The sequence below is a fragment of the Mustela erminea genome, chromosome 12, assembly GCF_009829155.1.
Source record: "Mustela erminea isolate mMusErm1 chromosome 12, mMusErm1.Pri, whole genome shotgun sequence".
Classification (NCBI taxonomy): Eukaryota; Metazoa; Chordata; class Mammalia; order Carnivora; family Mustelidae; genus Mustela; species Mustela erminea.
Genome location: NC_045625.1, coordinates 69,414,226 through 69,441,988, shown reverse-complemented (window position 1 = coordinate 69,441,988; position 27,763 = coordinate 69,414,226). Strand labels below are relative to the sequence as shown.

Here is a 27,763-nt window from a genome sequence, read left to right as displayed (position 1 = left end):
TGAGGGAGAAATTAACATCCAACAAAAGAATCAAAAGAAACCGTATTATTTCCCTATTTACTTTTGCTTTTCCATTTGATTTTCCCAAAAACCTGTTTATACTGAAATAGTGGGGTGCGTGCATGGATCAGTCAGTTAAGTGTCAGACTCTTGATTTTGGCTCAGGTCATGATCTCATGGGCATTGAGATTGAGCCCCACATCGGGCTCTGTGCTCAGGGTGGAGGTTGCTTGAGATTCTCTCTCTCTCTCTGCACCTCCCCCCGCATAGTAAGTCCTAAAGAAGAAGGAGGAGGAAGAGGAGAAGAAAGGGGGGAGGAGGAACAACAAGAACAAGAAGGAAGGAAGGAAGGAAAGAAAGAAGGAGGGAACAGGAGAGGAGATGAGAGGAAAGAAAAAAGAAAAGAAAAGAAGAAAAACAAGGGCCACAGCCTGTTTAGCCTCCATTACACTGGAGCACCATCTTGGGTCACTTGGCAAACACTATCTCATCAGAGTGAGGAAATGGCAGAGTACATAGTCCACAGAGATAAAAACAGAAAGAGACGAATATGTTCAGAAAACAGAGGGTGATCTCAATATAAATAAGTATAAGTGACACAAGTCTGAGAAGTCAAAAATATTTTGGTGCCGGGGTGCCTGGGTAGCGCAGTCGGCTAAGTGTCAGCCTCTTTGGTTTTGGCTCACTCATGATCTCAGTGTTGTGAGATGGATTCCCATGTTGGGCTCCGTGCTCAGCTCTGAGTCTGCTTGAAGCTCTCTCTCCCTCTCCCTCTTCCCCTCCTGCTCATGTGCTCTCTCCCCAAAATAAATAAATAAATCTTTAAAAAAACTATTTCAGTACCATTAGCAAATGCTTAAAATTAACTTAAAAAGTATGAACCACCAAACCCTCCCTAAATATGTTACTTAATTACAAAGTCTTTATCCTGGGGGCACATATTCAGACCATATTGTTAACTAGCTAGCTCTGTGTGTCTGTGTGCATACATACATTTTTTTGTTGTTTCATCATTTATGAAATTATCGTTCTAAAACTTTTAGCCACACTATAAGGAACCTAAGAAAACCATTCTCACTATAACATAGTACAAACTACTTCAGCTCCATATCATTATTAATCACAACTGTTTTTAAAAACTTTCAGATTTTTGATAAGAAGGGAAGAAGTGAAATACAGAATTGAGAAATCACTTCCATGAATATCTAGACTCCTAATTTAAAATACAGGTACACATCAGATTTTCTCAAAGTCAACATATATATACCCTTTAAAAAAGTAAACTATTCTTACCTGCCCAAAAAATATTTTCATAAGTAAGTATGTACTGTTGGGCCGATTCCACATTAAAACCTGTTAAACCCCTAGGGCCTGCCTGGGCCTACTTAGCCATAGTGACTCCATGTTGCCTAGGTAGCCATTTTGTTGTTTAATAAATGCCTCAGCAGTTACTGATACCGGTTCCGGGTAATGTTGCTAAAACACATACCTAAAACAAGGCCATTTTGTTGTTTAATAAATGCCTCAGCAGTTACTAGTATTGGTTCCGGGTAACCGTTACTAAAACACAGAGGTAGGATACATCCAGTCAGCCAAAGCCACATATGTAGATGTCTGCAGTTGTGCCCTATAAAACTAGCCTGTAAGACCAAGGGGTAGTTGCTCTCTTCAGAGGTGGCCCTGGCCGGTCAGTCTGCCCCTGGCCAGTCAGTCTAACTTCTAATGCTTAGCGTAGAATAAGGCTTTGCATAACTTTCACTTTGTCTCAGTCTCATTCCTTTGATAATGGACCCAACAGTACAAATATAGAACAAGCTATTTTTTTGTTACAAATCTTAGAAAAACACAAAACTAAAATAAGTATACAAGTTAAAATCCAGTAAAGTCACAAAAGCAGTAAAATTAAATTTAAAATATGCTTTTAAGTTTTTATATTAGCATCAAAAACTTCTGATACTAAACTTCTGATATTAAAATAATGACCTTCCAAAGAGGACATCAGTCCAGACCCTGGTGGCCCGCTGGTTATTATTCACGGGGATGAGAACAAGAGTGCTCTACTTCTGTCCCTCTGAGCCACTGGGTGTGATGACTTTGTCCCTTAGAACCTATTCTTGAGGAGTTCTTAATCCAGTACCAAGAGCCTTATTCACAGTGTGTAACCTTTCCCAAAATGAACCATGGTAAAATTTCTGAAATAATTTTCAGTAATGTATCTTTTCCCCTATGTGCTTAGAATTGGTCTTAAATATCAGTCCAGAAAAATCACACTGCATCCACACAGTTTTTAAAAGTAATGTATTTTTCTTAATAACAGAGCAACTGAGCTGCCTACATGTCTACAAACCATCAACATTTGTTATTTCACAAATCAGTGACAATAAAAACATCTGATACCTGTATAGCATTTTCCTAAAAGTGATCACCAATAAGCCCTGGTAATAAACCTTCCTGACCATTTTGCTATTGCCAGGATAGTTAAGAACATTATTCTTTTTTGTTGTTGTTGTTGATTTCTAGTTTTTACTTAAATTGTAGTTAGTTAGCACATATGGTAATTGGTTTCAGTAGAATTTAGTGATTCATGACTTACATGTAATACCCAGTGCTATTTACAGCAAGTGCCCTCCTTAACACCCATCATCCATTTAACTCATCCCCCACTGTTTTCCCTCCAACAGCCCTCAGTTTGCTCTCTGTAGTTAAGTCTTTTATGATTTGCTTTTCCTCTCTCTTTTGACTGTTTTTCTTCCCCTATATTCTTCTGTTTTGTTTCTTAAATTCCAAATATGAGTGAAATCATACGGTATTTGTCTTTCTGAGTTATTTTGCTTAGCACAATACACGGTAGTTCCATCACCATTGCAGCAAATGACAAGATTCCATTCCTTCTGATGGCCAATAATTCATTGTATATATATATATATATATATACCACCTCTTCATTTTCCATTCATCAGTTGACAGACATTTGGGCTCTTTCTATAATTTGGCTATTGTTGATAATGCTGCTATAAACATTGGGGAGCATGTACCCATTCAAATCAGTATTTTTGTATCCTTTGGGTAAATACCTAGTAATGTAATTGCTGGGTCACAGGGTAATTCTGTTGTGACTTTTTGAGGAACCTCCATACTGTTTTCCACAGTGGCTATACCAGTTTGCATTCCCAGCAACAGTGTAAGACGGTTCCCCTTTCTCCACATCCTCACCAACATTTGTTTCCTGTGTTGTTAGTTTCAGCCATTCTGACAGGTGTGAGGTGGTATCTCATCATGGTTTTGATATGTAATTCCTTGATAATAAATGATCTTGAGCAACTTTTCATGTGTCTGTTAGCCATTTGGTATGTCTTCTTTGGAAAAATGTCTTTTCATGACTTCTGCCCATTTCTAAACTGGATTATTTGTTTTTGGGTGTTGACTTTGATTAAGTTCCTTATAGATTTTGGATACGAATCCCTTATCAGATATGTCATTTGCAATTATCTTCTCCCATTATGTCAGTTGCCTTTTAGTTGTACTGACTGTTTCCTTTGCTGTGTAGAAGCTTTTTATCTTGATAAAGTCCCAATAGTTCATTTTGCTTTTGTTTCTCTTGCCTCCGAAGCTGTGTCTAGTTAGAAGGTGCTATGGCTAAGGTTTAAAAGGTTTCTGCCTGTGTTCTCCTCTAGGATTTTGATGGTCCTATTGCACATTCAGGTCTTTCATCCATTTTGAGTCTATTTTTATGTGTGGTGTCAGGAAATGGTCCAGTTTTATTCTTCCGCATGTGGCTGTTCAGTTTTCCCAACATCATTGGTTGAAGAGACTTTTTTCCATTGAACATTCTTTCTTGCTTTGTCAAGAGATTAGATTCCATATAGTTGTGGGTCTGTTTCTGGATTTTCTATTTTTTCCATTGATCTATGGGTCTGCTTTTGTGCCAGTACCATACTGTCTTGATGATGACAACTTTGTAATAGAGCTTGAAGTCCAGAATTGCGATGCCTTCAGCTTTGTTTTGTTTTTTCCTTCTTCTTTTTTTTTTTTTTTTAAGATTTTATTTATTTGAGAGAGAGTGCACAAGTGGGAAAGATCATGTGAGCATAGTGGAGGAGGGGCAAAGGGAGGGGGTCACGTGGACTCTCTACTGAGCAGGAAACCCAACCCAGGCCTCAATCCCAGGATCCTGGGATCATGACCTGAGCTGAGGCAAACAATTAACTAATTGAGCCAGCCAGGCACCCCTTTGCTTTTCTTTTTCAAGACTTTTGACTATTTGAGGTGTTTTCTCTTTGCATACAAATTTTAGGGTTGTTTGTTCTAGTTCTGTGAAAAATGCTGGTGGTATTTTGATAGGGATTGAACTGAATGTGTAGATTGCTTTGGGTAGCATAGACATTTTAACAATATTTGTTCTTCCAATCCATGAGCATGGAATGCTTTTCCATTTCTTTCTGCCTTCCTCAATATATTTCATAAGTGTCTATAGTGTTCAGAGGACAGATCTTTTACCTCTTTGGTTAGGTTTATTCATAGGTATCTTACGGTTTTGGTACAATTGTAAATGGGATCTATCCCTTGACTTCTTTTTCTGCTGCTTCATTATTGGTGTATAGAAATGAAACAGATTTCTGTACATTGATTTTATATCCTGTGACTTTGCTGAATTCATGTTACTGGTTCTAGTAATTTTTTTGGTTAAAGTATCATGTCAACTGCAAATGTGAAAGTTTACTTCTTACTTGTTGATTTGGGTGCCTTTTGTTTTTGTTGTCGGACTACTAAGGCCAGGACTTCCAGTACAATGTTAAATAACAACTGTGAGAGAAGGCATCCCTGTCTTATGCCTGACCATAGAGGGAAAGTTCTCAGTTTTTCCCCTTTGAAGATGATATCAGCTGTGGGTCTTTCATATATGACCTTTATGATGTTGAGGTATGTTCCATCTATGTCTACTTTGTTGAGGGTTGTCATCAAGAATGTATGCTGTATCTTATCAAATGCTTTTTTGGCATCTATTGAGGGGATTCCATAATTCTTATCCTTTATTTTATCAACTGGTTGATTTGTGAATATTGAACCACCTCTGCAGCCCAGGAATAAATCCCACTTGATTATGGTGAAAAACTGTTCTACTGTACTGTTGTATTCAATTTGCTAGTATCTTGTTGAGAATTTTTACATCTGCGTTCATCAGGGATATTGATTGGCCTGTAATTCTTCTCTTTTGGGGGGGGGGGTCCTTGTCTGGTTTTGGGATCAATGTAATACTGGTCTTGTAGAATTAGTTTCAAGTTTTTCTTCAATTTCTATTTTATGGAACATTGAGAAGAATAGGTATTAACTCTTCTTTAAACGTCTGGCAAACCCTTTCCCTGGGAAGCCATCTGGCCCTGGGCTTTTGTTTGTTGGGAGGTTTTTAATTACTGGTTCAATTTCTTTCCTGGTTATGGGTCTGTTCAAATTTTCTATTTCTTCCTGTTTCAGTTTTGGTAGTTTGTATGTTTCTAGGAATTTATCCATTTCTTCGAGATTGCCCAATTTGTTGGCATATAATATATAATACACAATATTGTCTTATAATTATTTCTATTTCTGTGGCATTAGTTGTGATCTCTCCTCTTTCTTTCATGATTTAATTTAACCTTTCTCCTTTTTTTTGATAAATCTGGATAAGAGTTTATCAATTTTATTAATTCTTTCAAAGAACTAGCTATTAGTTTCATTGATCTATTGTTTTTTGTTTGTTTCATATTGTTTATTTCTGCTCTAATCGTTATTATTTCCCCTTTTCTTCTGGCTTTAGGCTTTATTTACTGTTCCTTTTCTAGCTCCTTTAAAAGTAAGATTGGATTGTGCATTTGGAACTTTTCTTGCTTCCTGAAGTAGGTCTGTATTGCTATTTACTTCCCTCTTATGACTGCTTTTGCTTTATCTTAAAGGTTTTTAGACTACCATGTTTTCATTTTCAGTTGCTTCCATGCATTTTTAAATTTCTTCTTTAATTCCCTGATCTTCCTGATCTTTCCAGGTTTTTTCTTGTGGTTGACTTCAAGTTGATATAGCATGGTGGTCTGAAAATATGAATGGTATGATCTCAATCCTTCTGTACTTGTTGAGGCCTGATTTGTGACCCAGTATGTGATCTATTCTGGAGAATGTTCCATTGGCACTTGAAAAGAATATATATTATCCTGCTTTATGATGAATTTTTCTGAGTATATCTGTTAGGTCCATCTGGGCCAGTGTGTCATTCAAAACCACCTGTTCCATGTTGATTTTCTGCTTAGATGATCTGCCCATTGCTGCATGAGGATTGTTTTAGCATCCCCTACTGTTACTGTATTATTATCAATGAGTTTCTTTATGTTTGTCATTAATTGATTCATATATTTGGGTGCTCCCAAGTTGGGGGCATAAATATTTACAATTGTTGGATCTTCTTGTTGGATAGATCCCTTAATTATGATAGAGTGCCCTTCTTCATCTCTTGTTATAGTCTTTGGTTTAATATTTATCATATCTGATATAAGTATGGCTACTCCAGCTTTCTTTTGATGTCCATTAGCATGACAGATGGTTCTCCATCCCCTCATTTTCACTCTGGAGGGGACTTTAAGTCTAAAATGTGGTCCTTGTTAGGAGCATATACATGGGTCTTGTTTTTTTATCTTTTGATACCCTATATCTTTTGACTGGAGCATTTCACTCATTTACATTCAGAGTTATTATTGGTAGATAAGAATTTAGTGCCATTGTGTTCCTATAAAGTCACTGCTTCTGGAGATTCTCTGTTTCTTTCTCGTCTTTGTTGCTTTTGGTCTTTCTGTCCCACAGAGAGGGTCCCCTTTAGTATTTCTTGCAGGGCTGATTTTGTGGTCAGGAACTCCTTTGGTTTTTGTTTGTCTGGGAAGCTTTTTATCTCTCCTTCTACTTTGAATGCTAGCTTTGCTGGATAAAGTATTCTTGGCTGCATATTTTTCCCAGCATGTTGAATAGATCATGCCACTCTCCACTGGCCTGCCAGGTTTCTATGGAAGGATCTGCAGAACCATGCCTCTGCACCTCCTACCTACTACAATGTTTTCTCCCTCTAGTTCTGCATTTTGTTCTCTCAGTATTCAGATCTATTCTTGAGTATATTCTTGGAAGATCTGATATTTTATCTAGTTGTGTTTGAGGGACAAGGCAAGCACAGGGTGCCCCTACTGCTCTGCCATCTTAACTCTCAATACATTTTTATTCTTTAGAACAGAAGATCTCAAATGCAAAGGGAATGAATATGAATTGGAAAGTTGCATTGGAAATGGAGAGCTAGAAGCCCATAGCTTATGCCTTAACTTCTACTTTCAAGATTTGATATCCCCCAAATTTAACTTAACTAATAACAATGGACATACGTATTTATACACACAAGTACACACATGTAATCTTTCAGTCCTTGTCGCCAGATCTCAGGTTACATAGGACCAATATAGCACTTCATTGGATTCAAAATAGAGCTAAATTCTCACTTCTGTTAAATCTCTCTGACTCTTTCAATACAACAGCTCACAAACGTCTGCTAGTCATGTTTCTATTTGTTTTGAAAGTTTCCTCGAACACAGCTTACATAATATTATGCTGAGCTATTAAACATTTGCAGATCATGCCAAGAGTCTCAACATCCTATCCCACGTATATGGCAACATCCAACACTATAGTTCTGCTTGTTTCCCTCTAAAAGTTTTCAGAGTTCACTTCTCAGGAACAGGATGTAACGAGAGAACGAGGTCAGGGGAAGCATACGTAAAATCATGTCATAACAATGTCTTAAGGAAATCACTTTGCCCTCTCTGAGACATTTCTACTTTCCATCTTTACAGGTTTCAGAAATTTTAAATAAGATAGCAGAAAATAGAAATTAGTGCCCAAAGTAGATTCTACTATTTTAACTCCCCTCTAAGGAAATTTACTTTCCTTATTACTCTGATCCAGAAATTAAATGAAAAGTAAGTAGGTGTTACCATACCTGTCAAAGCCCAGAGGATGAGGAGAATGACCATTAAATTCGGGACTGCTCCTAGAAATTGTATTCCCTCGTGATATATTACTTATGTGCTGAAATACATAAAATATATAAGCAACATTTTGTTATTCCATAAACACATAATACATATACACATATATATAACACACTAATTAACTTCCAATGTAATTAAAAGTTTGGTACCCTACATGAGTAAATGTGAGCACAAACACCAAGATAACTCCTGTAGTACTCTCTTTGCATTGTGTCTTAGATCCAAATCCCACTGCATGAGCCATAAAGGGCATCCTGGTTGCCTGCATTGTCTAGGACTCTGAATACCAACATCTTTAGGTTTATCTCTTCTCAAACCATAATTTGGCTCAGTGACTGAGCTAAAGTCTAAAGCCTAAAGCTAAGGCAAAGGAACCCTAAACTTGAACCTGACCCCCAGAAGTGGGAGAAGAGGATTTCTGACAAATGCAGTCAGGAAAATTTCCTCAAAATTCCAAGATGGGCTTAGCTTGTTTCTGTAACGGGGTTTTAAATCCAAGGCCCCCACTCTGATCATCTCACAACCTAAAGAATACTCAGTGTGTCTAAGCATACTCCTCAGCCAGAAGCACCTTCTCCTTCCTCTGAAATGGGAAGTATTTTCTTCCTACTTCGATAAGATTTCCCATTTTTTTCTTCTGTCATTGCTATCTGTGCACATCTGAACTCCCTACCACACTATAAACTCTTCCAGGACCTAGGTCACACCTTATAGATCTTTCTCTGGTTTCCTTGAACAGCTAACAGATAGTTGGTGAACATCTAGGCATTTATCTCAGCAGAAGGATAGCATATTCTTTAATTTGGGAAAATGTTGCCTCTTCTATTTAATGGAATAGTTCTGCAATTTCCTAAGTTCCCCCTATAAGAAAATACATGATCTTCATCAAAACACTCTACTATAAGAAAGAAAAGAATGTATTATAAAATTCTACTACATACCAAAGATCTGTTGAACTTGCTGTAACTGTTTTCAAGGGGGTTCGTAAAGCCATGATTACTGTAACTTCTGGTTAGCCGTTCTACACAGCAAATAAACAAACAAAAAGATAAGGGAAGTTGGGGTAAAAGCCACCCTCTTCAAAGGCTGCAAAGTTCAGAATACTTTGAGTTACTTACCACCTCTTGCAAATTTCTACCACTCCTCTTCAAACCTCCTAAACTGAGATCATAATTCACTACTAGAACTACAACTTAATTAATGGATTACCTCTCTTTAAAGGTCTCAAGGCATTTCAGGAATTAGCTATGCTGTTGGAACCCACTGTTCCCTCAGGTAGCTTCACAGTATAAATAGGTTTCTTGAAGTTCTCTGTTTCCTAAATGCCTGGACCCGGGTGGCCCCATGTGCCGCTCTCTGTCCCTGTGCATGTGTCCCAGCCAGGCGTAGATGTAATGTGTTATGTCACACTTCTTTCTCCCGGCTACTCCCATGTCTTCCCCGTGGCCTGATGCTGCCCTCCGGGCACTGTCAGGTACCAATGAAATGTTCTGATGTTGACTCTGGGTTCAAATCCCGTGCAGGCATGTACCTTCCACATCATTGATGGGAGTCATCTGACCTGTCAGAGCGGCGGCAACCTCTTCTAAAAACCGAGGACAATAACAGAGCCTTCGCCTACAAGTGGCCATTCTGTCTCTACTGAAAGCTGATCCATCTTCAGATCTCAGCTTGGTTGCTGCATCCGCCAGAACACTTCCTGGGCCTTCCTGGTTAGGAGGAAGCTCTACACTATATGCCCCCAGTAGGCATACCCCTTCCCCTCATCCCACTTCTTTGGCATTTTAATGTTTATTTCTATAATAAGCCATCATTTTCCATCTTCTTCCCCTAGATGAGCCCCATAAAGAGACAGAGAGACTTTTTTCTTTTCTTTTCACTTGCCATTCTATGCTCAGTTCCTGGCATACCTGACCTGGAAAAGGTGTTGAATAAAGTCTGCTGGACGAATGAATAAATGAATGAGCAGGATCACTGTAACATGTCAACTCTGTATCTGCCACAGGTGAGACCTCACAATCATTCAAAATGGGGAAAACAAACTTGCCAAGTCTGATCCTCCCTCATGTGGGGAGACAAACCAGAACTCACATGGGTAGAAGAGAGCGCTGGGGTAGAGGTGGGGGGGGGGGTTCTTGTGGGGAAGGCCCTCAGAGGCTGGAATTACGGTAACTTGGGTGTGAAGTTGATAAGCACGTGTAATATTTCCAGTAGGGTTAAAAAAAAAAAAAAAAAACTAAGAAAAATAGCCACCTCACCAAGAACAATATGTTGGGCAAGAATGATCATAGGTGTCCGGTGCTCTGACATGAGCAAACAGGAGATTCCTGACAGCCTCCCGGTGTGTTAAGCTGCAGAGACAGCCGCTGAGGTCTGAGCCTTGAGTCTTTATAGAGGTGTAACAACATTCACCTGACTGGCGAGGACATAGAGAGAATTATACTCTAGTCCCTGGATTTGAATAGTTTATTTAGGATTAAAAGCAGGCGAAGGCCAAGTGCTGAATGCACCACAGCGAGAAGAAACCCACCTGGACCTGCAAACCCAGTCTTGAGAATATGACCACTCGTGTGACATGGGGCACATGTCTCATTCACAAAACATTAGGAAAATGTAAATGTAATGAGCGTTTTATATGAGAACTTACTGGAGTATTTCAATTTGCCTCTCAAGACTATTTCGATCTTCTGTGTACTCTCAGATTATTTCCAGATGCCTGTAAAACCGTATTTTATGTTTGAACCAGAATTAGGTATGCAGTCCTGCCATACACCTATCCTCCAGAACCCCCTTCACCTTTCTCAAAGATCTGTGTCCTCGGCCATGGTTTTCTATCGTTCAGTCCCTCCATGTGGTCAGCAGCCCCACACGCCTGCATATCCCCCCTCTGCTTCCTGTGCGAGGTCTTGTTCTCCCTCCCAAAGCCAGCTCCATTCCTCACAGGACCCCGACCCTTCACCTTCTGCTAACCCCCCTCTCCCCAGGCACTCATTACCAGCCCCTTCAACCCAGCCTGCTCTCTCTACTTTGGCCCTCCCCTGCTCTCTCTCTGCTTTAGCACATTCCCAGCCCAGCTGTTTTTCTCCCTCCTTGTGATTCCTTCTCCTTTCCCGGCCTGGCTCTCCCCTCCTCACCGTAAACCAAAGAGAAGTCCATAGGACCAGGCTCTCTCCATCTGTCATAAAACCATGCTCAGTGATTCCTGTTGCTTTATTACAAAGCTCTGGCCTCCTCTTGCTAAGGCCCCTTGAGAACTTCAGTCACTCACCACCAGCCCCCATTTGGCCCCCGCCTCATGTCTAAGCAGACAAACCCCATCACTAGCTTTCAAAGACTCTCAGGCCCTGAACTGTCATCCACAATAACCTGTCCACTCACTCTCTTGGTGATAAAGCGAGAAGGTTCCTGGGGTGCCTAGGTGGCTCAGTCATTAAGCGTCTGCCTTAGGCTCAGGTCATGATCCCAGGATCCTGGAATCGAGCCCCACCTCGGGCTCCCGGCTCTGCTGGGGAAGCCTGCTTCTCCCTCTTCCACTCCCCCTGCTTGTGTTCTCTCTCTCACTGTCTCTCTCTATCAAATAAATAAATAAATAAGATCTTTAAAAAAATAAAATAAAATAAAAGGTTCCCAATTGACGACAGGAATTCAAGCTTCTTAGCCAAAAATGCTGGGCCCTTGCATCATAGCCTTAAACTGGCTTTTAAATTTTTAGATTGTGTTTAACTTTTACTCTTCCATTCGAAATACCTTTTCCTATCCAGATGTCTGAGCGCTGTGCCCCAAGCCAGTCTTATCTGTCCCTCTGTTCTTGCCTCTGCCTTGCTTACTGCTCACTTAGAGTAACTCTGAGACTCTTAAGAGTCTCTGAAATGGAGAGACTAAAAGTCTGTATCTCATAGGACATTCTATGGATTGCAAGAGTTAATGCTAGGAAGGTCCTATGCACAGTGCCTGCCAGATGGCAGGGCCGCCTGCGTAACCTCACTGACATTGCCCCTGACCTCCCCACCCCGATCAGCACAGGCCAGCTCCTCCCAAGCTGACCTCAAGCGTCTCCTCTCTATTAAATCTCTTCACCTCTTCTGAATAAAAAGGACACTTTATCTACCATCACATGACAATGGACCCAACCAGCAACACTGCTGGCATTGTTTCTGACACTGCTCAGCTCCTACAAAGCTCCGTAACCTTTTAGCTTCGTGGCTTTCTCAAAGAACCTGAACTTCTCTTACAGCAGAGACCACATCTTTGCTTTTCTTTTTTTCATATATTCCACACTCATTACTCCTTCTATAAGTCAGGAACCTGTATACAATAAGTACTTAAATGTTTCACTGCTGACCATTACAGGACCTTAATTGTGATTAAAGTTTACAAGCAAATAAAACAAAAAGCATGACATTTTCCCCAAGTGTACAAGTTTATATAGACACATGCACACACATGTATGTATTTGGGGTCGATATATCTCCATATATGCATTTGTATGCAAATCTGTGAATGCAAATACCCACATAAGTATCCATATATTTGGACATATATGGGTATATGGATACTTACATAGGAATTTGCATATATATACACACACATATGTATGTATATGCATACATACATATACATGTGTATATGTACCTCTATGTGTGTGCACTTCAATTAGCACTGACCGCTGACACGTTAGGTATACTCTTCTCTTCCCAGTAATTCAAACATCTATTAAGCCCTTCACTCTCCAAAGCAGTCAATAATTATACTAATTAATCTTTTTGTTAAAAAAAAAATTTAGCACAAAAAATTACCAGGAAATAGGACACTGAAAGTGAAATCTTTGGAAAGCAAAGAACATACCAGTAAGGTCAATAAATAACCCTTTATGATTACGTAGCTGACTTCATTCACATGGATGGCCATCTAGACAGACAACCCACTCAAACTAAAGAATAAAATGCCAAGTTTCATATCTTTCTGAATTCAGAGTCTGATCGGCATAATCACTTTTCAAAGCATCTAATTCACTCTGAAGAAAGGCTATGTTTTTCTGTGCTTCTAAAATATCTAAAAGATCTTTCTTAACTTTCTGATTTTCCTGAAGGAAAGGAACAGCACAAGCATTAGATTTAGGACATCTTCCACCCGGGAGAGTCAAGAGTAATGGAACCTCACACCCCACCCCCACACCTCCACAGTCCTTCAAATCTTGGGTGTTCGAAGAACTAGTTACCAATTCAAGGTGATTTGAAAATATCATAAGGTAGTAAAGTCTCAAAAAGCTAAATCTTTGAAATTGTTCTTTTTCTTAAACGTTTGACATTTGGTGCCAAAAAACTCAGTCAAGATGGGATTGTGATGTACTTTAACATGTTACTGGCAAATTAACTCAGATCAAACATGTAAACATCTGTTTTACTCAATGAGAGCTATGAATCTACTGACAAATACGCTGAGGAATTAACAGTATTTATCACCGGGCAGACTGGCTAATTTTTACAATAAATCTCATCACCTAACATTTGTGATTTTTGCACTTAAAAATAGTTTGGTTTTCTAAAAAAAGTCTATGTTTTTCTTAAAAAAGAAGGAAAAAAACACTGGAGGCTTCCAGTACAAAATGATGGACTGAACATTCTTCTTTCCCTTTGAAGACCCCATTCCCACGAAATACCAAATAACATGAAATAAACTAATACAGGTTACAAGAATGCAAGAGGGGCCCCCCAACACTCAAGTGAATTAAATACATTCCTGGAAGATGGAAACTGGATGGAAATGTGCTGACAGAAGAGAAGAGAGCAGGAGCACAGTAGGTCTGGAAGAGGCGTGGGGAAGGTTGTGCTGCAGAGCAAAGGAAAAGGCAATTAGCTAGGCAGCACCTGCTCCCCCACAGGTGGAAATGGAGCTTAAAAACAGATTAAATTTGTGTATTAAGGCACACAGCCCGCAGCCCCCAGGCCATCCTCTCTTACACTAGCAAAGAATAGCAAATAGTCAGAGTCAATTCCCAAGGCAGTAAGACAGGGCTTGTCTTTTTGAAAAGAACTGAAGTGGGTGCCTGCATGGCACAGTCAGTTAAGCATCCAACTCTTGGTTTGGGCTCAAGTCCTGATTTCAGGGTCATGAGATAGAGTCCTGCCTCACGTTCGGTGCTCAGCTGGAGTCTGTTTCAGATTCTCTGCCTCTCCTTCTGCCCCCACTTGTTCTCTCTCTCTTTCAAACAAATAAATAAAATCTTTAAAAAGAAAAAGAACTGAATGACCCCTATACAGTGTCCTAAGTCCTCTTATCCATATCCCACTAATTCCGGTCATAAGCGGTCCCCCATTCCAAAAGCCAGCTTCACACACACAGCTCCTAGGAAGACACCCTCTCAGGGGAGGTCCCCAGGTAAACAGATGTATTTACCTAGCTGCACAGGAATCCTACACCAGCGACCTAAAATGTTCAGAAACTCCAGGATTGATGTATGGGTAGTGAGTTTAAAAAACAATCAGTCCAATAAGAACTGAAATTTTGGAGAATCCAAAATTAACATTTTCCAAGAGAAAAAACAAATTCCATGCAACAGGAAGAATAAATAAGAAGTTGGAAGGCATCAGTGAATGATATCCTGAATATGCCAGAGTTTCTTTTTACAAGAAACCAAAAACTCAACCAGGAAATGCAAGAAAAATTAGCAACTCTACAAGAAAGTCATGATCCAAATACAGAGCTAACTAAGATGTGGCAAAATTTGGAACCGATGGCACATTCCAACTTGACCATGAAGCTAGGAGCCTTCTCTTCTGAGTGGTATGGGGATAATGAATGGAGAGAAAGAAATGCACTGGCAGCAAGCTGGCTCACTTCTGGGCTCGGCAATGAGAATATTTAGAGTCCTAACAAAGGAAATGTTCGCTAGTGGCTTTTAACTTTTTGAGAGTCCACCTAAAAACAAAATAAAGAAAACTTAATGATGATGATAAAACAGACACAAAGGCTGTCAATTTGGCCACAGAAAGACCAAAGGCAGGGTCAGGAAGGTGGGAAAGGGACAGAAAGAGGAACTCTGGAGGAAGGAAAGGGCAATTATCCCCTCACCCCACAGAGCAGAGCTTAAGTTGCAGGAATGCAGGGTTAACTATGTGAAGTGCAAGGGCCATGCCACCATTGCTGTGAATAAGAAATAAATAAAAACATTCACCACAGGTGGGGAATCATTGAGGATAATAGCCTGAGTAACATGTTTGTTCAAAGGTACATCAAAGGCTTTCTTTCACTGCAGTATTAATTTCTCTCGATCCCCGGAAAACCGATAAACAGCCCAATCATGTCTAGTCGTCGAAGAGGAAATGTATTTCTGGGAATGAAAGGTGATTCTTACCATTGATAAATCATAAATTTGCTTTTTTAAGGCAGTCACATCTTCTTTTTGACTTAGTTGTTTTGATTGTTCTTCTAGCTGAAAGAACAAATAAAAGCTGTTCATGTACAAACTCACTCTGGATAGATTCAGTTAAGTTTATTAGTATCCTTGAATATATAGCTATAGGAATTCTAAAAGTCTTCAATTTTCAACATGATACATCTTTGTAAATCATTAAGCTACATATAATCCATGAGGATTTGAAAACTTGGTTTCAATAATTTAAGCATTTAAAAAGCGTTGTTTTTTTGGTTTTGGTTTTGGTTTTGGTTTTTTTGGTTTAATGAACTTCCTTTGAAACAACTGAACAGTCCTTTGGGAAGCCATTCAACTACTAAGCGACCTAACTTCACCTTTTCAGTTACGTTGCATATGAGTCTGGACCTTTATATTCTCCTAGAAATTTATCTGTACTTAACACTTTCTACCCTGTATTATAATTATTTACGAATGCCTTACCTCTCCTACCAGAGTCCAAGATTTTTAACAGCAGTGTTAGCGTCAGATTCACTTCTTTTTTTCACAGTGATTCCAGTAAGTGCTTATTAGAATAACTGAAATCAGTAACATGTAAGTGTGATAGTAAGCTAGTGACATATGCACCCAGACTCTATGGATATATACCTGAGCTTGCTTTCTGGGTGACTTGTCAGTATCACCAGATTAAACCAGCTCAGGAGCATCTCTAACATGGACAACTAAAATGTCTCTCCTACAAAGTCCCTGGAAACGGTGGGGATCCGTGGGTTTCCATTAACTGAGTAGTTACGCAGTGACCAAAATGAATGCTAAATTTAATCACACTAAGTCAAAGCCTAAGTAATCTGATGCTGGACTTTCTTCATCTTACCAAATGCTTCTATTAAAAGTTTTCACACGAGACGACTCTTTCCCCTGGCCAGCTCTGAGAAGAGCCCTTGATTTTTTCAGATGCATGCCAATTTCAGAGAAGAAAAATGGGGGGGGGGGGCTAAGTTCCTGGGGCACCTGGGTTGCTCAGTGGGTTAAAGCTCTGCCTTCAGCGCAAGTCGTGATCCCAGGGTCCTGGGATGGGCCCCGCATCGGGCTCTCTGCTCAGTGGGGAGACTGCTTCCCTTCCTCTCTCTCTGCCTGCCTCTCTGCCTACTTGTGATCTCTGTCAAATGAGTAAATAAAAATCCTAAGGGAAAAAAAAAAAACTAGGTTCCTCAGGATTCATGGCTTAGGGTAACGGCAGTCATAATCAATTTGTAATCTTTTCCATAGTTTAAGCCTTTAACATTCCCTCACGTAAATCCCCATCTTATAAAAAAGCCTCCCCAGCAGGTGGGAAGTCTGGTACAAGTGAGAAAGTGCAAAATGCGTAGCGAGACCACTCCACAGCTTACTGGCGCTGTGACTCAAGCACTCCATGTCCTCAGCGGTGAAAGCAGCATATTCACCTCTCCTCAGAGAAAGCTTGAGAATTAAATTTAAAAATTGTGAAAAAGAGCTTATTAAACTATAAAGTCAGTAACGTCTCAGCTATTATGTTGATGCAGGACAGTCAATTATTAATCCCATTTTACAAATGAGAAACGAAATGATAAGATAACGACGTCAATTGTCCCAGGTGTAACTGGCAGAAAGTGGCAGAGCCACGATGAGGACTCTGGTCCCATCACTTCTGACTCTTATTGTTCAGGGCCTATGTGGTCCTCATCATATGCCTCATCATGGCAAGAAATTGTGTGTCTTTTCTGCGTAACTTGCTTTTAGCCTAAAGATGTCAGAAGACAGGAAAATAACTAAGGACCAGGGTGAGGAGATCTGTGACTCTGGCATCAACAAGACATTGGTCTGTTCAAATTGTGCAATTCAAGCATCTCATGTCTGTCTAATGGCCTCTGTCAACTAGAGAAAAGGTTGACATTGATCATAATTTCCCAAGAAGGCTATTGGGGAGAATTTTTAATAATCCCAGAGGTTTGAACTGCAATAGACTATAAAATACAGCTAATTGTCACTTAATCTCATTGACTATAAACACTGGAAAGAGCATTAAATGCGATCACATGAACAACCAGAGAAGCAAAGTGCCACAGTGCCACTTTCAGGAATGATTCTTTTTCCAGTATCCGTTTTCACTTTAGCCAAGGTATTTCCGCTCGCTGCAGAGACAACCCACACCCAAGCAGTGGATCCAGTACCAAGCTGCAGACAGCCTGGGCTGGCAGCGGAGAGCCAATGGGACGTACCTCTTCCCAAACTCTGCTCTCAGTGATGTCAACTTGGCAGCTTAAAATTGTAATGATGGCAGCCTTAACACCATGGAAATCAGCAAATATTACAGATTTGTACCTGACCCCCTAGCCTCTCCAGAGCCTGTTGTTAAGTAGCTACCAGCATATCACAGGGTGAAGAATACCTTACTCATTAGAGACCAAACACAGCAAAGGCCAAACCCAATCACACCTTTGCTCACATTTCAGCAAGTTCCCTCCTACCTCCTGCTGATCGGGGGTGCCCTACATGTGGAACTTTCTGCACAGAACAAGATTATTTACTTTATTTAATAAGTATTCACCGAATACTGGCCATTGCAGTTAGCTGGGGGCAAGGATATGAGAATATGTGACCAGTAAAGACAGGATCCCTCCTGTCCTGAGCAGAGTCCACTGAACATGTGGGTCCTGAGGGTACCCAAGGAAGGAAAACTGGGGTTTGATGGACAACTGTCCAAGGGGTCAGAAATATTTATTAGACCTGTGCAGAAGAAAGGCTGGCCTTGAAACAGAAAATCAGGGACCTTTAAAAAACCATCTTTCAGGAAGCCCCGTTTGACTCTGAAATCTGATTCCAACTGCTGCTTTAATATGATTCCCAATGTTTTCAGTTGCTAAAAACTGAAACACCCGGATATACTGAGGCTATTCCTAGAAGCCTCACTGCCACAAACCTACCTTTTTAAGTTTCTTTATTGTCACCTGTAGATCCCCTACTTCTGTTTCATACTGACGTCTGAGGTCACTGAGGGCTTCCTCAGCCTTACGTTTTTCCTTTAAAAAAAAAGAATAAAAGATTTTACTAATTTAAATAGGTTTTTCAAAACCCCATTAAGTGAGAAATGTATTATGTCAAACTAAGGCTGATCCCAAGTCTCCTACACAGGGAGGGCAAGAAGGGATGGCGGAAGTAAACCAAATGACTCTCGAGGTACAGCTCTTCTGGAACTGAAACCTGTGCAAGTGAAAGCCGACATGCACACATCACCTGGAAAGACGCATATAAGACTATCACTCATGTTGTGACAGGAGGCCAGGGAGCATCTATTAACTAGTTTAATTAATTACTGCTATTGTTAATTAAAAGATACAGCAAGAGCCAAGGGCCCAAGTGCTTGCCTGCACCCTATCATGGCATCAGGGCCCAGGAAGGTCCAGTGGGTGTATCCTGCTTCCAAGAGCTCACACCTTACTTGAATTCAAATCACATCACCTGCAAATTTCTACGCTAAGTGCTTCTGCGTGGGCTGGCTCTTCTCAGATGTATCCTGCCTGTATCAGAGAATGCTAAGGAGCACACCAGGAGGTCAAGGGCTGTAGCTCCCAGGAGCTCAGATATCTTTAAGTTTCCCTTCCCTCTTCACAAAGCATGGAACTTTACGCCTTGTGTTTAGAACTCAAATAAATTTTTATAATAGCCAGTGAAATTGAGTGTTCAGATATGCACTGATAGCCTCCTATATGCCAACAGTCCTGAGCACCGAGGGACAGAGCAGAAGCAATGAAGACCAACAGGCATCCTGGTGGGAGAAGACAGGAAGCAAAGATGATCTCAGGAAGCAATACAAGAAGAAGCTAACAATGAGATGTGACAGGAAGTGAGTTGGGAGGTAAGGTAAGGACTCTCTGCAGGGGAGACATGACCCCATGTCTCAACACCTGCCGGAGTTACACGGTCTTACATCACACTTACTGGCTGTCTAGCTGAGACAACTTACTTGAAGCCTCCATTTCCGTACTGGATTAATGTGAGGAGTATATTAAATTATCCAAGTAAATTAAATAAGCCATATAAATTAAATAATCCATGTAAATGAAATCTTCTATGCTTAGGAGGAGATATCTGGAGAAGAACAACATCTTCACTCCTGGTAACCTTGTTTTAAGCGAGTCTCTTGAGTTTATTGAGCTTTACAGGTGAGGAAGCAAGTGTTGCCCCTTCACAGGTGGACGAAGACATGAAGCCTCCCAATGAGCATCTACCTCGGACAGCCTTCCTGGCATCTCGGCAAGTCTTCTCGCTAAAACCAGCACCATGATGCTAAACATAACAACTTTTATGGTGTGAAAATATTTGGTTCAGAGCTTAATAAAGGAAATCACCACTATGTAGCTCTTTCCATTCCCAACCTGTCACGGGCAGACACCAAGAGATTGGATGGGGGGTCATTACAGTAACTTAGGTAGAAATGGTGGTGCTTCAGACCAACTCATCACAAACTTCCAGGAAACTGAAAGGGAGGGAAGCCTTCCCAACTCATTCTGTGAGACCAGCACTGGCCTGAGACAAAAATCAAACACATTAAGAGAAACCCACAAGCTAATATCTTTAATGAATATGGATGTAAAAATAATAAACAAAATTTAGCAAAATGAATTAACCAAGATATAAAAATGAAAATACATCATAACTAAGTGGGGTTTATCCCCAGACTGCAAGTGTGTTTTAATACTTGAAAATCCATGTAATTACCACATTGATGGTTGAAAAAAGAGAAAAGCCATGATCATTTCTATAGCTACGGAAAAAGCATTCGATGAAATCCAACATTCCATTCCTAATTAGAACAACAACTCTTAGCCAACCAGGAACATGCTCAAAATCGAATAAAGGGCATCCATGAACAATATGCCACTAACATCATAATTTTTGTTAAGAGAGAGAATGTAGATAAGGATGTCTGCTCTCACTTTTCTTATTCTAACCAGTGCAATAAAGAGAGAAAAATGAAGTGATCATTCACGTCAGAAAGAGAGACATAAAGCTGTCTTTATTCATAGATTATATACCATTTACCTAGAAAATCTGATGGATTCGACCCAAAAGGCTACTGAGTGTGAGCAATGTAAACAAATATGATAGAGTATAAGATCTGTATGTAAAAATCAAGTGTATTTCTATATATTCACAATGGGAAACCAGAAATTGAAATTTTTAACAACATAGTTTAGAGTAGCATTAAAATACCAAATACTTAGGAATGAATCTGAGGAAAGACTTATAAGATCCATATGTTCTATAGTACAAAACATTGCTAAGAAAATTTAAAGAAGACCTAAATAAGGGGAGAATACATCCAGTTTATGGATCAAATTACTCATTATTGTTAAGATGCCAATTCTCCCCATATTGATCTATAAATGAAATGAAATCAAATCAACCCCAGAAGGTTTGGGTTTTGTTTTTTTGTTTTTAAGAAATTGAGAAGCTGATGCTATGGAAATTAAAGGATCTAAAATAGCCAAGACAACTTTGAAAAAGAACAAAGTTGAAGAACTAATATTACTTGATTTCAAGACTTATTATAAAGCAACAGTCACCAAAACAATGTCATACTGGCATAAAGCAACCAATGGAACACACCAGAGAGCCCAGAAATAAAGCCACACAAATACAGTAAACCAACGTGGGACAAAGTACAAAGGCAATTCAGTGGAGAACAAAGAATCTCCAACAAATGGTGCTGGACCAACTGGATATCCACCTGCCAAAAAAATATGAACTTTGACCCACATCTTGCAAAATGGATCCTAAATGTAAAATCTAAAACAAATAAAACTTACAGAAGAAAACAGCAGAATAATCTTTGTGATCTTGTGTTAGGCAAAGTTTCTTAGATGCCAAAAGCATGATTAAAGAAAAATTGACAAATCAGACCTCATCAAAATGAAAAATTTCTACTCTTCAAAATACACTGTTAGGAGAATGAAATGACAAGTCACCGTGGGGAAAGAATTTTAAAATCAGAATACATAAAGAGCTTTCAAAACTCCATAAGGAGCGCTTGGGTGGTGCAGTCAGTTAAGTGTCTGACCCTTGGTTTCGGGTCAGATCAGATCTCGAGGTCCTGGGGTCGGGCTCTGTGTTGATTCGGCCTGAAATTCTCTCTCCCTCTACCTCTGCCCCTCTTGCTTGTGCTCTCTCTCTCTAATAAATAAATCAGTCTAAAAGAAAACTGTATTTAAAAACAAATAAAACTCTGCATAATAAGAAAACCACCTAATTTTCAAAGTGAACAAAAGATTTTAACAGACATTTCATGGAAGAGGATACACAGTGGTTGCCTGGCAAGGAGGGCAGAGGAGCGAGGAAGGGAAGCATGACAAAGGGGCCTGAGGAAACTTAGATGGTGGACGGATACACCCATTATCTTGACTGTTGGTGGTGGATTCCTGAACTATGGGCACACCCAGTGTTATCCCGTTCTGTACTGTAAATATGCAGCTCCTCGTGTGTCAATTCTACTTCGAGAAAGCCGTTTCAGTCTAAAATACTTACCTGGAGCAATGGACTAACACTGTAGGGGCAAAAGGAGTCAAGGTCAGGAAGAGGTGGATATGACCAAGGACTGCGAGGGAACATCAAGGAGACAGGGAGACTTTCTCTAAGCTTGGCTGAGTTTGGGAAAATGGAAAGGAGGGGCAAAGGAAGCAGATGGAGAGAAGGAAGAGCGATGATCACGCCGGACCAGAGCTGTGCGGTGCAGAACCACAGGGAGCCGAGCTGAGCCAAACATGAAGTTACAGGATGTGGGAGCCCTGGTAAGCTCCAACACCAACCACAAGTCTGCTGGTTAAGAAGAAGCCTAAGTGTTCGATGAGGGAATGAGTACCCAGATAAAATGCACGGAGAGGGAAAAAAGGCAGAAAGAATATATGATTCTCCTGTTTCTAGACTACAACAAATGGAGTGCTATCAGAAGAATGGGATCTCCACTGCCCTAAAGCAGGCCCACGGACTCTGAGCCACTGACTCTGTTGAACACGACATCCCAACAGTTACTCAACTTGCCAGTAAGAGATAAGACAACGAAGAGACCCGAAGTCATATAGGGGTACAGCAGACCAAGGCAAAGGATCTGGAAGGACACAAAGTACGAAGAGCCACGGGAAAAAGTAGGCCGGCCACAGCCAGGATGCAGTCAGCACGCCTCAGGCCTGGTGCTAGGCACTCACGTCCACCATCAGGCTGGGCCTCCGTGAAGCAGGCTGGTGCATTACCCCATTCTAAAAATGGCACCACCAAGGTCAGAGGTCCGGTTATTTCCCCAGGGCCACCTGCCTGGGCAAAGGCAGAGCCCGGAAGCACATTAATGACAATCAGATGCCAATACTCAGGCCCTTCGCACTCCATCCTGCTGCCTCTTGGAGGTAACAGGGCAAATGAAAAGAAAATGTTCAACCCAACATTAGCCTTACAGGTAAGTCTATTTTCCATTTCCAGTAAACATGCATCACCTAGTTGTAGTTTATAAGGAAAAAAGACAAACATTGCTTCTATGGAAATCATTGAAGGTAAGCAAGTTTCAACTATAGTGTTTACTCAGTGCTGAATAAAAGTACTTTTTATTATAAAACACTGAAGTTCTCAGACAGAATTTTAATTTCCCTGCAATCTAGATTTAAAGTTGGCAGTGGGCATGGTCGGGGAGACTGTGGCATAAGAGCTGAAACACCCTTCTCTACCCCAGGGGGGCGCTGCCTTCTTCCTCTGGCCTCCACTCTCACAGCACCTCCACAGAGAGGCCCCTGACCCGCCGACCGCTTCGCCCCATCGTTGCTGACCACACTTGCTCTTTACTCGTAGCTACTGAAATTATCTACTTTATTTGATTACTTATTATCTCTCTCCCCCCCCTCGCTTTCCCCCCAAAATCATTACCAAAAATAGCCCTCATGGAAAACCCTGCCCGGTGCCCGGTCTGTAAAAGGCGATCCATCAGGAATCGTGGGAAGAAAGGGCCAATCCCACAGACTCACATCTTTACACGTCTTGTGTTCTGCTGCCTGAATCCTCTGATCCATTTCCTCTTCCAACTCACTCAGCTGCATGGCTGCCTTGCCCTGGGCTCTGAAATTCAAGAGGGTGCACACCTTTTCACTGTAACATGCAGAGACAACTTCAACCTCGTCTATTTCAACCCCTATATTACAGATGAGGAGAAACACACTATTTTAAAGAATATTCCCTGTTCTTCCACATCATAAAACAGGATTGTCACTTTGACCACTTGGGTGTAAAATAACATTAAAACTAGATATTTAGTAAATGGTATAAATTAGACAAAATAGTGTTAACCTAGATTGTGGCGAAGAACAGCTAAAGATATCAAATCACTGGGAAGTTCTCGATAAATTCTGAAAATCCTTTTTGCTCCCACAACTGAGTGACAATCCTGGACCCAAAAAAAGAACCGCACAGTAAACAGATCTTTGGATAGAATTCTGCAACGCTTTATAGAAAACACACAATATTGTATGCTACAGTTAGAAGGGGATAAAAGGAATCTCAACAATTATTTCTAATCAGCTTCCTAAAGTTCTAGAATAAAAATAGTCTTTACATTGTAGAAAAATTCTGTTTCCTTTACTAATCCCCAAATCACCTCTCTACAGATGAAGAGCACACTGATTTGCCAAAAAGTTAGAAATGGGAACATGTCATTGAGGAGAGTTGTGGCATAGTTTTCCTGAGCAACTGGCTAGTATGGAGACATCTGTCACACTCTACAATGGTCGAGGCTGCAGATTAAACCCCAAAAATGTATTTTTTATTCTCTCTCTCTGATGTATGTCCGATTATCTAAGTTTCTCATTCATAAGTCTTGCCTATTCAACTAGATGACAAGAGCCGCCACAGGATTTAGAGGGTCAATGACATGACATTGATAAAAAGTAGACAACAGAACCTAACATGGGGTGCCTGGGTGGCTCAGTGGGTTAAAGCCTCTGCCTTCAGCTCAGGTCATGATCCCAGTGTCCTGGGATCGAGCCCCATGTAAGGCTCTCTGCTTGGCAGGGAGCCTGCTTCCCTTCGTCTCTCTCTACCTGCCTCTCTGCCTACTTGTGATCTCTGTCAAATAAATAAATAAAATCTTTTTTAAAAATTAAAAAAAAAAAAAACAGAACATAACAGAAGATCTCCTGTCTTCCAGTTTGATGGATCTGGGACACCATTTTTCCTACTTTCCACTTGCTGGCTCCCTTGTTAACACGGTCTGTGCGTACATTACTTTAATATCTATGTAAAGTGCCAAGTGAGTCCAAGGGGTGGGGAGAAGGCCCCAAAATAAAATTCTGAGTGACTTACTGCTATTTTCCCCTTGTGTTTTCTTCATTCTTACTTGACAGCCCACCTGAAGAGATGTTAACCTCATCTGAAGAGTTAGCTATTTCTGGTTCGTTTATAAATACCTGCTGTATGACATCTAAGAACTACATATCTCCACAGAATGTTTGTTTGGTTTGCTCAACTCTGGGACTATAAAACAGCCAAGTCCCACATCCCTTTTCCCCCATTACCGTTTTTCCAACCGCTCCTTCTCGATATCGAGGTACTCCTGAATGTGTTCTTTCTGCCTTCCTCACTTCTGAGCAACATTTTTTTTTTTAAATAAGTCAGGTATAAGTCTATCATGACACCATGTTTGCCCCAGCAATTCCTAGCTCATAGTGAAATGTCTGGTGTGATGAAGACTGTCCACTCTATCCTGGTCCAGGGCTCCCCTCCGGACACTGCCCATCCTTCAGGTCCAAGTGCAGAGTGAAAAGATAGAGATCCGCCCCCGTCCACAACCCAGGTGAGGGTGAGGGTCCTCAGCTAAGAACACAGGAGAACTTCACAGTCATCACCGAAGCACTTCAGTGAGGTCTCTGGTAGCTGGGACAGAGCCTGACTTTGGCTCCCACTCCAACAGCTGAGCAGCAGGGAGGAGACAAGCAGGAACACAGCTCAGCACAGGGAAGACATTCCCTCTGCAGAGGGACAGCAGCCTGGCTGGTGAGGACAACATGAAGAATGACATTCTTTTTTCTCTTGTAGGTTTATATGGTACTATCCTTAAAGGTCACATATAAATTCGTGTGAGTGTGTGTGTGTGTGTGTGCGCACATGCGTGTGCATGGAAGTTTGTCTGTTTTAACAGATATTCCTGGACACTCTAAAAACTCAATAAGAGGGTCTGTGAATCACCCCTAGTTTACAGAATTTGGAGTTCATAGGACCGCCCTACTCTCCTACTGAAAACCCCTAGAAGACAAATTTGAGAGAAAATTTCAGAGTCAGGAACTGAAATGTTCATGATACCTCTACTTTCACATGACTCCAGAACTATAAAAAGTCGTATGTAGCATCAATGTTTGAAAACACTCCTATATTTTAACTCCCTTCACTTAAACTCCAAAAGGTTAACTAGATAGCTTGATCATCATGTGGAAGGAAAGAATAAAGAGACCGAGGCATACCCTCTCCTGCCCCCTTGCAGATGAGGTGCATCCTATCAAAGGGTCCTTTACAAGTTCTGGGCAGAGGCCAGCAGGGACGCGCCTCACACTCAGAGACACTGGTGAAATGGCCACCATGAGAAGCCACTACAGGGCAGACCAGCCGGGATTTACAACAAACAAAATGCACTCTTTCCCACTAAAGCCAGAGAGGACTGCGGTTCTTCTGGGGAACAAAGAGGCTGACATTTGGACTGTAACACACGGAATCCCTTCCTCTGCCCTGAGCTGCTGGTCAGACCAGTAAGATATCCTATGAAAACCAGCTACGGCTTACACAAGCCATAGGACAGTACAGGCTTACCACTTTCTATCTTCTAGTTCAGGCTGGGTGAGGAGGGCCAGAGACAGGAAGAACCCCACCACTGAGCACCCACCATGTGGTCAGCCTGGGGCGGGGGGGCTCCACCCGGGACATCATCTCCTGGGCCTCCACACCCTGAGAATGTGAACGTTTACAGTCTCGTTCTGCAGACGCAGGAACCTGCCCAAAGTCACACACCGGCCCAAGACCAGGCCAGGCTTCAAGGGCTGTCCTGTCTGCCTCTCCAGATGAGACTTTCCAGTAGGCTTCAAGAGGATGGATATACAGTAAGAAACCTGTCAGAACTGTTCTGTATGGAATCATTGGTCTTGAAAAGTTTATAGGATAGGATCACGGTGACCTACTGATGGACTGCTAGCGGTCCTTACAGCGTCCTGCCCCACTCAGCCTTCGTGCTGGCCCAGCTTAGGAAGTTCCAGATGCCTGATGTTCGGGAAGTCCATGCACATCATAATGGAATCGTGCAGTTCAGTCCACGTGCCTCCTGGACACTGGGCCAGTTAAAGGACCTCCCCATACCATTCAGAAAGGAAGGGCTTTGGGGCACCTGGGTGGCACAGTTGGTTAAGCATCTAACTTTGCATTTTGGTGGAGCTCATGATCTCAGGGTCATCAACTCGAGCCCTGTGTTGGACTCTACATCCACATATGAGCCTGCTTAGGATTCTCTCTCCCTCTACCCCTCTGCCACACCCCCACTCATATTCTATCTCTCTATTAAAAAAAAAAAAAAAGAAGAAGAAGAAGAAGAAGAAGAGGAATGCCTGGGTGGCTCAGTCGGTTAAGCGTCTGCCTTCAGCTCAGGTCAGGATCCCAAGGTCCTGGGGTCGAGCCCCATGCCAGGCTCCCTGCTCAGCGAGAAACCTGCTTCTCCTTCTCCCACTTCTCCTTGTGTTCCCTCTCTCGCTGTCTCTCTCTGTCAAACAAGTGAAGAAATCTTTAACAAAAAAGAAGAAGAAGAAGAGGAAGAAAGAGAGGAAGGGCTTTAATACCTCTTCACTACAATGGCCAGGGTTCCATTTCTGTGCTCTGCAGTTTGATCTCACGGATAAAGTTCCTTATGCTCGTACGACTGAGTTAGTCTTGGCTTCACGAGGTTGATGTTTAGATACAAGGTATTAACTTGTACTTTTCTGCCAAAAAAAAAAAAAAATTAAAATTAAAAGCTAAATCAAACAAAGTAAAAAATAAAAAGGCAAATTTTCAGAATACTTTCAGGAATGAGACACATAAGAACCAGAAAAAGTAACAATAACAGAAGGACCAGAAGGGAAAGAAGAGCAGGCAGGCAGCGATGCTGCGGCACTACCCTCCGTACTACTTTTTTTTTTTTTTTAAGAATTTATTTATTTATCTGACAGAGAGAAAGATCACAAGCACGCAGAGAGGCAGGCAGAGAGAGGGGGAGAAACAGGCTCCCCGCTGAGCAAAGAGCCCAATGCAGGGCTCGATCCCAGGACCCTGAGAT

General features: G+C 41.2%; 1 pseudogene; it reads right to left on the bottom strand.

The window, feature by feature from the left end:
* The window catches only part of LOC116570499, a 69,401-nt pseudogene that overhangs the window by 6,855 nt on the left and 34,783 nt on the right, over positions 1 to 27,763 (bottom strand).